The sequence below is a fragment of the Mercenaria mercenaria genome, chromosome 8 (assembly GCF_021730395.1).
Source record: "Mercenaria mercenaria strain notata chromosome 8, MADL_Memer_1, whole genome shotgun sequence".
Taxonomy (NCBI): domain Eukaryota; kingdom Metazoa; phylum Mollusca; class Bivalvia; order Venerida; family Veneridae; genus Mercenaria; species Mercenaria mercenaria.
This window is the reverse complement of record NC_069368.1, coordinates 39,316,205-39,330,548: the sequence shown is the minus strand read 5'-3', so window position 1 is coordinate 39,330,548 and position 14,344 is coordinate 39,316,205. Positions and strand designations below refer to the sequence as shown.

General features: G+C 38.7%; 1 protein-coding gene across 2 annotated transcripts in view; it reads right to left on the bottom strand.

The window, feature by feature from the left end:
* LOC123566557 (protein C1orf43 homolog) overlaps positions 1–7,590 on the bottom strand; it is a 74,705-nt gene extending 67,115 nt beyond the window's left edge. Inside the window, exon 1 of one of the 2 annotated variants that reach the window (XM_045360775.2) lies at positions 7,459–7,590. The gene's annotated coding sequence lies outside the window, so the exon portion shown is untranslated. Of the gene's footprint in view, positions 1–6,969; positions 7,415–7,458 lie in introns of those variants that run through there. The other variant, XM_053549749.1, reaches the window with a different exon arrangement.
* Between the last annotated feature and the right edge of the window lie 6,754 nt (positions 7,591–14,344).

Here is a 14,344-nt window from a genome sequence, read left to right as displayed (position 1 = left end):
GCTAAAAACACAATTAAACTAGAGATGCTTTTGAGAAAAGCGCATGTCTCCCACAACTGCCCCTATGAAAGATGTTAGTTTCTCTAGATGTTTTAGACGAGTGGATCCAATTAGTTGGTCTGGATGAGTGGATCCAATCAGTAATTCAAAGGCCATAAATCAAAAGTGCCTGGACGGATTTGGCTAGTTATCGAACTTGGGTAAGGTCTTATGGCCAAACACATTTTGTTCAAGTTTGGTGAAGATCGGATGAGAAATGTTCGACTTAGAGTGCGGACAAGAGTAAAAGGGTCGATTTTTCGATAATTCAAGGGCCGTAACTCAAAAATGCCTGGACTGATTTGGCTAGTTATCGAACTTGGCCGAGGCCTCATGGTCAAACACATTTTGTTCAAGTTTGGTGAAGATCGGATGAGAAATGTTTGATTAAGAGTGCGGACATGAGTAAAAAGGCAAATTTTTCGATAATTCAAGGGCCGCAACTCCAAAATGCCTGGACCGATTTGGCTAGTTATCAAACTTGGCCGAGGTCTCATGGTCAAACACCTTTTGTTTAAGTTTGGTGAAGATTGGATGAGAAATATTCTAATTAGAGTGTGGACAAGAGTAAAAAGACCGATTTTTGGTAATTCAAGGGCCATAACTCCAAGACGCCTGGACCGATTTGGTAGTTATCGAACTTGGCCGAGGTCTTATGGTCAAACACATTTTGTTCAAGTTTGTGAAAATCGGATGAGAAATGTTCGCTAGAGTGCGGACAGCTTTGGTCAGACACTACACACAGACTGGAGTAAATCAATATGTCTCCCACACCACTGTGTGGTGGGAGACATAAAAATCTTAAATAATGAAAAAGCGGCAGCCATTTAAATACATGGAGTAAAACGATTTTTGGCAAACAGATTTCTGTTAGTGCGGCACAATAGGTTACGTGACCTCGTGAACGTAAATAGAAATGTGGTTTTAAAATAAAGCAGTATGATGTCATTGCGGTTTTTAATAAGTTTTAAATGAATCTTTGTACATGTATTTTTTGACACAACACTTTGTTAGATATTCTTCTCAAACAATAATAAATTCCTTGAGGGCAAATAGGTCACAGAGTAAGGATATCCACTATCATCGATTCGTTTACGGTTTGACACATTTACATGTCAGTTTATTCGGGATATTGCACATTTGCTTTTGAAAACTTAAAGAAAAACTTTTTTATTGATTTCTTCTCCACAATTTAAGGAACCGAGAAAGTACAATCAGATAGTGATGTGTCATATGGCGCGAAACCATGACAATCTCGTGCAACTATACCGCTTTGATCTCCACTTCAGATGCCATAATAACCGACACACTTCTTTAAGCTCTTTGAGGGGGTGTTAATTGATGATGAAAACAAGGCCAATTACTTAGTTTATCAACCGATAATTGTTAATAATGTTGTTTTTTTCCGCTTTCAACACGGGTCGGATGGATGATGATTATTGTGTCCATATTTTGGGACACTTTTCAAAATAATTATTTTTCGGGATATCAGATTGCTACAGTTTTTCCATTTTTAATTATTTAAGAAATAAGTCCTGTTTCTTTGAGTCATATGAAGTTATGACGTCTACAACGTCACAATTTATGTGACAGAATTCGAGGTCCACTAAAGTCTGAGCAGGTCTACTAGATCTTAGCAGTTGGTGGACCTGCTGGCAACTGCTGAAAAAAGTTAAGGTCGAGGCCTGTGATGCCTTATAAATACTTCCGTAACCCTAGCCTATCTTCATAGGGTTGTCTAGGAATATGGAACTTCCATAATCCTAGAATCGGAGGCTAGAATTACCATACCGTAATCCTAGCCACTGCCAAAAAAATTAGATGCGATCCTCCTGGACTTCTCCAAGGCCTTCGACAAGGTACCCCACAAGTGACTCCTATTGAAACTCGACCACTACGGTATCAACAGGAACACCTACAAGTGGATTTTGAGTTTTCTCTCAAACCACAGCCAAAAGGTCATTGTCAAGGGACATTCATCATCTTCCGCACCTGTGACTTCCGGTGTCCCACAAGGTACTGTCCTTGGTCCTTTGCTATCCCTTCTATACATCAACGACCTACCACAGAAAGTGTCGTCAACGTCCCGCCTTTTTGCAGACAACAGTCTCCTATACAAGATAATCACAGAGCAGGATGCTTCTGCACTACAGGATGACCTTGAACGTCTGCAACAGTGGGAGAAGGACTGGCAAATGTCATTTAACCCCTCCAAGTGTGAAGTTGTCAGGATTACTAGGAAACATAACCCAATCAGAGCCAAATACTCCATCCATGGCCACGACCTAGCTGAAGTGACATCCGGCAAATACCTTGGAGTCATAATCACCTAGAAGGCCAACAACACACTCGGTTTTCTCCAACGGAACGTATCCAGATGCCAAAGGGAAACAAAGGCCCAATGCTACACCAGTCTGGTCAGACCCATCATTGAATACACCTCAACCGCATGGGACCCCCACACAAGCAGGAACATCCAGCAACTGGAGGCAGTCCAGCAAAGAGCAGACAGATTCGTGATGGGTGACTACAAAACCACCAGCAGCATCAGCCAGATGATAGGTAGTCAAGGCTGGGACTCTCTACAGCAGAGAAGAACCAGTAACAGACTGGTGATGATGTACAGGATCATCCATGGCCTCATAGACATCCCTGGTGGACAGTACCTTCACCAATCGGCACTTACAAAAAATACAATCCGTGGCCGAACAATGAAATATATGCTACCATTCTGCCGGACAGCAGGATATCAACACTCCTTCTTCCCAGCTAGCATTCGCCTGTGGAACCAGCTGCCAGAGCAAGTCGTCACAGCCCAAACCTTGGACGCCTTCAAGGTCGGGCTTGTCGCCCATCGCAAATAGAGCCATACAGGGTTTTCATCATCTTTTATCGCTTTTATCTTTCACTGTTTGCTCATGAGAACGACCTTGTACATAGTTTTCATATGTGACTATGCTCCAGCAGAGGTCGCGAAAGCCGTCGGACTGTCGGACATATCCGGTAAATTTTGATCCGGTCCGCCGTGATATATCAAGTTCACAGGACCGAGTGTCCGATAAAAATTGCAGGTCAATATGATAAAATAAGAAGAAAGTCCTCCACGTTTCCGTGAAAGTTTGAATATCATCATTAAATTGTCATGGAATCCCGAGAAATTGATGTCAAACTATATTTTAGTAAGCGCTTGTTTCATTGGTACTTAAAATAGAAACAGTGGAAACCCCTCACGATGTCACGACAATTCTAAGAACGCGCGCTATCATTGGATGCGTACAAATCGTGGATGGTACTCGATTTATGTACGCGGGAACCAGACGGGAAATTCCAGAAATTCCGAGGTCATCTTTCTCTTTATATGTCAACATCAACGTGACTCGGTGCAAACAATAGACTTGTGGGAGAAAAGACAGCGATGATATAGCTAACGAATATGAATAAAATCGGTAAAAAGATCCTTTGGAAGCAAAGAATGCAACCAAAAAGAATAACAGCAGACTCGTTTTGACTGAGTCTGTTCACGAGAGGTAATGAAATGTGAAACAGTTCTCACGCCACCTAGCAACGGCTTAAGCGGGACTCTATTACACATATGTTGAATGGACTCCATGGTCCCAAAGGACCAGAAAATACAACAACACTGAATCCAAGTACAGGGAGACATTTTACAGCATGAAAACTTAATGTCTGAAATCTGTTTCAATTATAATATGTGGAAATAAACTTAAGGGATGTAATTTGTGTAATGATTCCCTGTCCATATAGACTATGTATATAAATACCAGTTTTAAGGCCTATGCTATTTTGAAATTATGAATTAGGTGGGTGGGGTACATGATATTATTTCTGATTAATTTCGAAGTTACTGTAAAACAAACGTTATTCCAATGTGACAATACATCAAAACCATGAAGTGGTGAACTCTTACTTTAATTTATAAAGTAAAGTGGGAAAAGTTATCAGTATGTTCGTGTCACAATTTTCGGGGTAAGTATTCTATGTTATCGTGCATAACTGCGAAAAACTATAACATACATAATGAAGCTAAACTATCCGTGTAAATGAGCTGAGAGCTATTTTTCTATTTCCGTTTATTACTTTTCTAAAAAACACATTACAATTTACCAGGTGTTTGCAAAATTTGTCATTTTTGTGCACATGCCTTTACACATTAAAGAAGTCCAAACTATAGGTATGGTGTGCGAGAGGGGCCTGAGCGCTTACGTAGTGCGCATTTACAGGAATTGTACTGCTCATATATATATGAATTTTATAGGTAGATAAAATTATTTATGTCATTGTTGTACATTTGGAGCAAATCGGTCCTATTCTGAAATATGTTAATTTATATACTACGGTAAAAGCCAATCAATGAATTCCTTTTATACCGTTGAACCAATCGTGAAACAGCATCTTCCTTCTTCGTCACCATTCAAGAGTGAATAGCACGCTTCTTTCTTTAATTTTATGTTGGCTAATTTCTGGTTTTATCTTACCACCACATGCCATTCCGCCTCCTCTTTCAAGTGACAATTTTCTAATTTTGAAAGATTTCTCTTAATATGCAAATTCATCTACATTTCTTGATATGCTTTCGGCGGTTATATCCGCCCTAATATGTGAATATATATATTTGTTATGGTATTGGACTGTAACTCCATTCAGATATGAGAACATACCTATTTGTTAAGGACGGTATGTTTCACCCAGATATGTGAAAATATAAATTTGTTAAGGTATTTTTCAGCGGTATTTTCTGCCCAGACAAGTGAAAAAAAATATATTTTTTTAATGTATTGTTTTGCAATGGCGGTATTTTTCGCCCAGATATGTGAAAATATATATTTGTTAAGCGGTATTTTTCGCCCAGATATGTGAAAATATATATTTGTTAAGGTATTGTTCGGCAAAATAAATATTGCCCTTTTTCAGTCTACACTTAGTTCACTCTTATATGTTCCCATACATAGTCCTCAGGGTCAGTGCTTCGTTGTGAACAGATGCACATAAATAACTTTATCATAAGTCCGCAAAGTGCAACAAAAGAAATAGCAGTATTAATTTTGTAATAATATTATTTATTTACAAGGTATGTCTGACAAAAGACATCGAGAATTCTAACTTTAGAAAGCTGCATTTTCAAGTACCTGAATTTTTCCACTTTGGTTAAAAAGAGTTTTTTTTACAATAGATAATGACTGACTACAGAAGGTAATAAAAATACCATTGACCTAGAGAATACTACAACCTACTAAACTTCAGAGTTTGTTTAAAATTATATTGAACACGTTTGCTTTAAGGTGAAAAATAAACTAGAACTCTATGATAAAAATCGAATAAATCATTTCGAACATGTTAGACAGTGAGAAAGCAAACATATCGTACGTATTATTTAGCATGGATGATTTGAACTGTGAATATATACTTTTTACACTTAACATTTAATTCCACGAGTACACACACATATACATATATATTTACCTTTACCGTTTATACAATAAAGGAATATATTTGTTTTACCTGTAAGATTAAAGCATAACCCCCCGTGAACAAATAATGCATGTGGCGTTCCCTGTTGATATATAATTGTAATATTATATTTTGACGTTACACTGAAACAAACAAACCCTTTTTGCATATTCATTTATATAAAACAAACAAACAAAAACAGGAACAATGTTTATTTTGTTTGATTGTGAGTAACACCGAAACCACACAATGAACTTTTCCCAGGTTTTGTTGGTGGTGAAAGGCTCCAGGGGTCCCTCCAGACATTTTTTGAGGCTCAGACTAGTACCTAGATCGAGACACTAACCTCAGTTGGATGGCTTCCTTACGTGAAAAGTTTCACACCTCAAGTGGGTTTTTGATCCCACGTCGGTGATGGGCGAGGAATTCGAAGCCAGCGGCCATGATCATCAAGTTTTTCTTTTGCAAGTATAAAACATAAATATTCAATTAAATTTCGTAAACATAACTGACAAAGACATTTACCACGTCGGAAGTTACAAATGGTTTGCCGAATACACCATACTTTTAAATACTGAAGTTTACACACCATGTGGGTCGGAAAGCACGAAATTTACGTTCTTGAACGTATATGTGAATAGTTACTTTTGAAATGTAAACAAAGGCATAAAAGTAACTGTTTTCATGTTCATGGTAAGGATCGACTTGTGATTGTCAATGTTCCCGATACGGAAGATATATGAATGTATAAACACGAGCCGTTTCATCTTACAAGACTTACAAGAACATAGTAAGCGGTTGTTTATTTATTGTATTTATGTTCTAGTAACCTTTGACACTGATTTCGAGGACAGACAGGGTTTGTGACATATACATGTCTGTTGTTGGGCTGGAAAAAGATAGATCCAAAATTTATACTAAAAGCTATATTGCATAAATGTTTCGTTATTTCTGTGCATACAATTCGGTTGTTTGAAGGTTAGAATATCAGAAAATTACAGGAAATAAAACATGTCTTTGAAAAAGTACCGATCTTTCATCATTTGTTTAGTTGGCGCATGATTACAAATTTAATGTTAGTAGGCCGTGATGTCCATGAAGCTGTGTAAAGTGATAATTTTGATGACACGTTGGTTTTATTTTGTAATTGTGAGTGATCGTTAAGTGATCAGAAAGATCGGACAGTGGGATGTTATAAAAAAGTGATGATTTATTTAGATTAGAAAGTCAATCGTACTCTACAATAAGGAAATATAAGGTAAAATAATCCTTTTATTTCGTTCACTGAAGAAAACATGGCGGGCACATTTTTGTAAAAGAGCGGTGCACGTGTGATTCGTGTAACATAGTTTAACAGAGTTTTCTTAGAAAGCTAACGCTCAGCTCATTTACACTGACATATCCTTCATTGAAGAATATATATTGTATATATATGAGAGACTTACGGTACCAAATACTTACCCCGAAAATTTCTATGCATTTTCTTCTAGTGCACTGTTGGGACATGTTTTTGAGTGTCATTGATACTTTATAATTTATTCGGAGATATATTTTCTTATAATTATTAGTTTCTTTTTGATCCCCGTGCATTTCTCACTTGTTACGACAATCTCAGTTTTACATACGAATTTTGCATTGTCGATATAGCATAGTCCTTAAAGATCAGATATCAAATTTATTAAAAAGAACTTGGTCTGGTAAGCTATAATATAGAAGAGCCATTTTAACAGGGTTCCCACTGTCGGTCGCCAATGGCGCAAAATGCGACAAAATGTAAATTCTTGTGCTAAAAATCTTCAATTGGCGAATTTCACTGGCGCCAACAAGGTAATTATTGATCTCATCTGATCTTTCTCATGGACGTAGTAACGGATAATCCGATATTTAGCAATACACAAAAACAATACACCAACATGTCGATATCCGGTCCTGTAAAAAAATCATGTTTACCAGACCGACTGTCCTGTGAATTTTCAGGGTCTTTCGTGAACACTGCTCCAGTGTATCCTAACATACGAAATCCAAGTGCGACAGTGAGAAGTATTTAATATTTGTCAGGGTGTAAGCGGCGGTTTTTCCTAATCCCCGTACACACCCGTACCGTACATCCGGAATGTCAAACATTAGATTACGCTTGACGACGCCGCGTCTTTGCCAGGCTAGTTTAGTTTAGTTTAATAATATTTTATTGTATTTGTTATTAGGCATATGTACAATAGCATGAACACAAAAGTAACATATACAAATGGATTGGGCCACGAGTTATATCAACATCAGCAAACGGCTCGTTCCACAACGCTCGGCGTTGATGGTATCTAACACTCTGATAAAAACTTCTACCGTTTTTACCGTATGTGTATTTTTTTTCAAATTTGAAATCCGTGAATATTATGGCTGGATATAGCCGCTAAATCGCTGTTATTTTCAACTTAGCTCAGTTGGTAGAGCATCTGACTTACAAGCAGAACGTCGCAGGTTCGAGTCCTTCGAGAATAAGAAGAGCGAGGCTAAAATGATCTAACTAGTGGATTTGTGGAATAATTTATTCATGAAACAATTAATTTGAAATTGCTAGTTGTACGATAGAAACGTGATGCCAAGTTATAGGAATTTAACTGAAATTTTACACTCTACTTAAACAGTACAGAATCATAAATGTTAAAATATTTGGAAGTATAGCATGCAACTAAGCAAAATAATAGCAAAATCGGTCTGATTGAGTCTGCTCATTACCGATAATAGTTAGTGAAACACCACTCACGAGCCACAGTAAGGCAAGGAAAGGAAAGGAAAAGAAGGGAAAGGAAAGCAAGACAGGGCAAGGCAAGATTTATTTTGAGTCAGCAAGACCACAACAAATAAAGCTAAGTTCTTATGAGCTTTTAAATCAACTATAAATTATTGTTTTAGAACATACAAAGGGACATGTTAACGTCTATCTATCTATCTATCTATCTATCTATCTTTGTATACGGCTGGACTCCCCTCACGGGTATAATAGCCGGGTTGCGCGTCACAACCAGATAAAAGTTGGTTTAAAAGCAGTGAAAGGAAGGCTTCAAAAATGAAGATAGTGAGAAAGAAGATAAAAGTGTAAAAGTGTTAAGTAAGATGAAATATTCACAAGTTAAAAGGGGTTAAAAACATCCGCTTTGTGAGTCCAGGGGCGGTAAGAGAGGACCGAGGGGTCAAGACATCGTTTGAACCCCTCAAGGTCAGGCTGGAGTACAGTTTGAGAAGGCAGGCATGCGCGGAAGATGGAAGTCGCGTTTTAGCTAGAGAAGATTAATTCGATGAAAACTATCTGTTTAGAGTGTTTTTAAAACCCATACCAGTTTCAAAATATTCATTAGTGTTTTGTCTATAATATTGCTCAGTGATTTGGTTAAGTAATGTGCCTGTAAGACACAGTAGTGCTGGATTTCCTTTCCCTCAGCCACGAGTTAGCACCGGAAGTCAAGATTCCAAGATGGCCGCGCCCATGAGTTCTCCAAATGCCAACAACTTTGTGATTACCACATTATTCTTGCTGTTATTTGTCATGTTGTTGAATTTTACATGCAAAAGACCACTTGACCAGAGTAATACCTCTTGTGTGAACTTGTCAGTTTCCATCACGTGTTCAAATAAAAATTTATTATACAACTTAAGTGTGAATAAACAAAAGTTGACTAGCCACACTATTTTATTTAATCAAGCATTGAATACAGTAAATAGAAGTTCATTAAAAGTACTTTTGCTAGTAATAGCAGGTGATATTGAGGCAAATCCAGGCCCAAGAAATGCATCGGTTTACCCCTGCGGACACTGTGAATATCCAGTAACCTGGTCGCAAATAGGTGTGTGTTGTGATGAATGCGGTGTATGGTTTCATAAATCCTGTGAAAATATTGACACTAAGGATATGTCCTACCTTGAAGGTTCAAACGTCGTCTGGAACTGCTGTATCTGCGACAGTATAAATATCGATAGTTTTACATTCGATAGTTTTGAATTAAGTACAATGAATATGTTCTACCCGCTATCCGGGTCCGGTATCTCTACCGACTCCTTTCATTCGTCAAATGTTTTCAGTCCACTACACACAAGTAGCCCGAGAAATAGAAACAATGTGAATTCTACCTCTAGACGTTTTTCATCATCATCTACAAAAAGTAGACTTCAAAGTAGTGACCATAATTTAAACTTCCAAAAAGTGTAATCTTAGATTGTTAACAGTGAATTGCTGTAGTGTGAGAGAATAAGTAGTGTGAAACAATAAATTTTAGCTGCTTTAGACTATATTTAACCAGACATAATATGTGGTACAGAATCCTGGTTAAACCCGGAAAAGAACCAAAACGTAGTGCGGGAAGCGCTCTCAGAATATGTAGGGTCATCCACGCATGCGCATTTAACATAAATAAATGTAACATCCCCTTTGTTTTGAAGAAAAACAACATTAACAAAGTATAACAAATATAACAGAAAATCAGATTAAACAGAAAAATAAAAATTAGTACATTGTATTAATTAATACATGTGTAATATCAAGAAATTGTTATAAAGCAATGATAATGTTCCTAACATAGTAATTAGAGTAAATTGTAAGAGAGATAAATTTTGAACCGTTTTTGCAAAGAGTTATAAAAATAAATTCTGTGTATTTTATACTTCTTTGGTTTTTGTGAGTAAACTATTATCATCCAAAATAGTTTCATGACACAGAGAATTAAAAGTTTATCATCAATGGAATTCCATAGCTAATTGTTTAACTGTTTGTTTGACATTAAACTAGCCAATCGCTGCTTGGGAAAGCTCAGAGCGATTTTCTCACACTCCGACCAGATCGTGTTACATAACTGTAAGTATTTTTGGATTTGTCCTTGATGCTGGGCAGAGCGGTATCAGGGGTTCTCAGTGGGGAATTGTTGTTGGTTTTGTTTTGGCGCGAATTTGCATGATTTGATTGGGACTTTCTAATGAACATGCGATTGCGCCTGTATCTCGGGCCATCGGATGCCTGGATTTTGTATGACCTTTCATTGTGCTGCTCAAGCACTTTCCCTGGTTCCCATTTTTCTCCTGGGGTTTTCTGAAATGTGATATTTTCCCCTGATTGCAGAGAAGGGAGTGATCGTGTGGATCTGTCACAATAAAATTTTGACATTGTTTCTTGTTTCTGCATATTTTCCCGGGCTTTCTTTGCATTGACAGGCTTTGGAGATAACTGTTCATGAGTTGCTGGGAGAATTGATCTTAGCCTACGTCCTTGTAGGAGTTGGCTAGGGCTATAACCAGTTGCAGGTAATGGGGAATTTCTGTGTTCGAGAAGAGGCAAGTAGGGGTCACAGTTAGCGTCTTTTGCTTTTGTAGTATGCGTGTTGCAAGCTTTACGTATATCTCACTGAGTCCGTTTGAACTTTGATGATGTGGGCTTGACGTGACGTGCTTAAAATGCCAGTCTCTAGCAAAATTGCTAAATGGCTCGGATGTGAATTGTTGTCCGTTGTCCGATTTAAGTTGTTCAGGTATGCCAAACCGACTAAAATGTTCCTTTAATTTGCGAATCACCGTGTTACTTTTGGTGTTTGGTAGTAAATCTATTTCGAAAAATCTGCTGAACGCGCATACAGTAATTAGGTACTGTTTGTTATCGAATGCGAAAATGTCACATGATACGTTTTGCCACGGCCTCTGGGGCACCTCATGGAGAAAGAGTGGTTCTTTTGCGTTCGCAGGGCGGTATTTCTCGCATAACGAGCATGCTTGCACGTATTCTAGTATTTGATTACTCATACCTGGCCAGAACATGATATCACTAGCACGCCGCGTTGCTTGGTTGCAGCCCTGGTGGCTGTTATCGTGAACGGCTTTTATCATGTCAAAGCGTTCTGACCTTGGAATGATTATCTTTTGTCCCTTAAATATAAGGCCATTTTCAAACGATAGCTCATCTCTGTGGTTCCAGTACTCAACTACAGATTTGGGACAGTTTTGGCGCATACGTGGCCAACCGTTCCTTATAACCTGTATGAGAGTCTGAACCTGATCTTCATTTTGGGATGCAATTCGATTTTTTTCGAGCTTTTGGTCACTGACTGGTAACTGCTTGAGTACAGTAGTACATGTGCGTCCAGGTCTTCAAGTAAGTCCGGATGTGTTTCCGGTACAAAGTTGCGACTTAACGCGTCTCCGAGAGGTATGTTCAAAACCTTTTTTTTGTACTACTTCTATATCGTACGGTTGTAGTTGTAATAGTATTCTTTGCAGTCTGGGAGGTGCTGCACAAAGGGGTTTTTTCATTATGGCGACAACTGGAGCGCAGTCGCTCTCCACTATCATGTGTTTGCCATATATGTACTGTTTAATGATTTACTGCTGTACGCTACTGGTTTGTTGTCTTGCAGACATACCATGCCAATGCCCTTTGATAAAGCATCAGCTTGCAGCGTAACCGGTTTTGCTGGGTCAATGTATTTTAAGACTGGTGCCTGTGTGAAAACCTCTTTGACCTTTGCGAATGCCGCGTCATGTTCTGGGTTCCAGATTAACTCCGCGTCCTTTTTTAGATCCGCGCGCATAGAACTTGTCAGTTCCGAGAGGTTTGGCGCGAATTTAGAGAGATAAGTAAGGGCGCCAAGCAAAGATTCTAGTTCTTGTCTGTTTGTGGACGTGTTCATGTTTACGATAGCAGAAACTTTGTCCTTGTCTACAGACAGGCCTTGATCCGTGATCACGTGCCCGAAATAATTAACCTGCTTTTGACAAAGGACTGCCTTGTCAGGGTTAAATTTGAGTCCTTTTTCTCGCGCTCGCATTAACACGCTTCTGAGGTTTTTATCGTGCTCGGACTTTGACTTGCCAAATATGATCAAGTCGTCCACTATACAGGCCACGCCTTCGAGCAGCTCCAGAATTTCGTCCATTTTCCGGTTATAGATATCTTGAGACGACTTTAGACCCATGGGAAGTCTTAGATAACGGTATCGATCGAAGGGTGTTGCAAATGTGGTGAGACGTGACGACGCGTCAGTTAGCTCACACGAATAGTACCCTTTCGTTGCGTCCAAAACGCTAAAATATTTCGCGCCCGCTTGTTTTGCAGTGACGTCATCGATCGTGCGCATAGGATAGTACGGTCTCTGAATGCATTCATTCAAGGCTTTTGGATCTATGCAAACTCTAAGACCTCTAAGACGTTTTTCGACACATGCTATAGCATTGACCCATTCCGTGGGCTCTGTTACTTTAGCAACAATGCCTTTTGACTCCATTAAATCGAGCTCTGTCTTTAACTTATCCCGTAAGGCATGCGGTACTTTTCTTGTGGCGCACACGACAGGTACAGAATTATCTTAAAGCTTAATTGAACAAGTGCCTTCAAAATGTCCAATTCCTTCGAAAACGTCTCTAAACCCGGTCATTAGTTGATGAACCGTAGTATTTTGTTGGTCAATGGCATATGTTAACTGAATTAAACCGAGGTTGCATGCTGTTTGTAGATTTATCAATGCAGGGGCGTTTTTCGGGTTTACAACATAAAACTCTGCCTGAGATGACCTATCTTTGTAAACACAGCGGAGGTGTATTTTACCGATAACAGTCAGCTGATTTCCACAATAGGATGTTAATTTTGATTCGGAGGGTAGCAAAGGGCCATTAATGTTTAATTTTCGGAATTTTTCTAGTGGGAGTATGTTGACCTGGCTTCCTGTATCAATTTTTGCATCAAGGCTTGAGTTATGAATCTGGATATGGACAATGGCCTGATCTGGTCTAGAATGTGAACATCACTTACCGAGTGAACGAAAAATTCATCCTCACTCGAGTCAGTAAAATCCAAATTTTCACAGACTGAATGCACATTTTTATCTGTTTCTGTTCTACACATTTTAGCGAAGTGATTAAATTTCGAACACTTGTTGCATTTTAAGCCAAATGCTGGGCAGTCTGTTTGTTTGTGTTTTTTATTTCCGCATCGTGAGCAAATGTTCCTGTGTGTCTTCTGCATGTCAGGTCGGCTGCCTCTCATGGGTATCCGTTCGGGCTGGTCACGCTTCTGGTATGACTCTTTCCTTTGTTTATTTAGATTTCGTCCTCTGTGGGCATTTGACTTTGCGACCCAAGATCCTGCTTTCCGGGACGTGATCGAATCTATCTCTTTGTCGTGAGCTTTCATAGCCTCTATTTGTTTTCTGTTATATTCGTATGATTGTGCAATTTCCTTTGCCGTTTGTAATGTTAAGTCCTTTCCTTTTTCTATCAATTTTTCACGCACCCGTTCTGATTTGCAACCAAATACTATTCTGTCTCTTAGCATTTCGTCTAATTTATCTCCAAAATCACAATCCTTTGCCTTAATTGATAGTCTTGCGATAAATTCGTCGATGGTGTCCTCGTTCTGAATTTCATGATAAAATTTATATCTTGCGAAAACTGGATTTGCTTGGGGCTCAACAAATTCCTTGAATTTGGTAAGAAGAAACGCCGGGTCTTTATTTTGAGCCTCCGTTAAGTCCCAAGACTCGTGTACCGTGCGGCCTCTATCGCCCACCCATAATAATATGTAAGCACATTGTTCTTTTGGATTTTTCCCTTTAAGGGGTCCATCGAACATCAACTTGCTGTGTCTTTAAACTTACTCCAACTGTCTGGGAGATTGGCTGACTCCCAGTCCATAGATGGGTGTTGTAGACCATAGCTTCCTGTTGCCATTGTCAGTGTTCACTTTACAAGCCTTGCAGTTATAGTATTTTTGTTTTATATCCAATTTATCACTTTGAGTCGTTTACACTTTTAAGTAACTGATTTTAAATCCCGTTTCTTACACCATGTTTCGTTATTAGGATATGTC